This window comes from Cyprinodon variegatus, unplaced genomic scaffold (assembly GCF_000732505.1).
Source record: "Cyprinodon variegatus isolate N-32 unplaced genomic scaffold, C_variegatus-1.0 Scaffold1153, whole genome shotgun sequence".
Lineage (NCBI taxonomy): Eukaryota > Metazoa > Chordata > Actinopteri > Cyprinodontiformes > Cyprinodontidae > Cyprinodon > Cyprinodon variegatus.
The window spans coordinates 227,403-228,675 of record NW_015151606.1 but is presented as its reverse complement, the minus strand read 5'-3'; positions in this window follow the sequence as shown (position 1 = coordinate 228,675).

The following is a 1,273-nucleotide window of genomic DNA, read 5'->3' as shown; positions in this document are numbered from 1 at the left end:
AGATCCACATAAAGCCAATTTATAACAGTTCTTAAAAGTTAATCGAACATGAAAAGTAAATAATTGGACCACTGTGTAATGCACCTATTCTTTCTGTGTATCCCATGTGATATACATGTGCTTCACATGTGAAAACACTTCTACACCAATAGACAGGTAAGAAAACTGACAACAGGTTAAACCAAATGATGGTGACCAAATGAGCGCCTCTATGCTAGTCTAAACGTTATGACGCTGCAGTGTCTCTCAGGACTAACAGCAGTTGCAGTATATTATAAGATGCTTATTTGCTTTGTCGATATGCAGTTTGTTATGGAAGAAGATACTCAACATACCATTACAATTACAGAGTACAATCACATGATCTTCATATGGAAAGGTATCTTATCACATTTGATAAAACTAATTACATGTGTGGACCAAATTATCAAATGTTTGTCACATGGCTCAAGAAAAAATACTTTCAATCACATGTAGAACATGTGACTCCACATGGAAAAAATGAAAACTGCAGGAAATATCCAGTCAAAACATTTTGCCTAAACTGTTAATTTCTTTATATTTTTGAACTGAAACTTCATTGGTTCTGTTCATATACAAGACAAAATACTCAAAGCTGAAAAAACCTGCCTAAGATGCATCCTAAAGGTGTCTTTTTTACTGCATATAAAAGTAGCAGCTGACAAACTAACAGTAAAGCCAAGCAAATTAAAACTAAGAACGGAGAGTAAGCATTAACAGTTGCATTATGACTGTTACAGAACAAAAGATGTAAAAACAAAGTTTCATCACAGCTACTGTACAAGAAAAAAGATATCCACTACATCCATTTTATAACTCTCTAAGTAATTCTTAGGATTACTTTTGTAATAATTTAAAGGCACTCCATAGATTAACTTAAATATTTGGCAGTAGTTTTGTTTTCCTTTTAATAAATTCTCTCTTTTAAAAAAAATTGTGATATTAGACAAAAACCATGCAAACAGTTGGATAGCAGGGCTACAGTTTTAGATTTGCAGAGATTAAGACAACATTTATTTGAAAGAAAAAAGTGTTGCCGACTTTAATTGCAAGCTGAAGCAGCAGAGCGATCACATTCCTACATACCCTTCCCTCTTCTGCTGTCTCTGGTACTTAGTGATCCGATAAGGAAAGGTATCACACGTCTTTTGCTGCAGTTGGGGTCATTCAAGCTGCATCCTTGGATGAATGGATGAGTGCATAGATGGTGGGATTGGGACGCTAACTCTGTGCTCCGGCGCTTTCAGAGAGA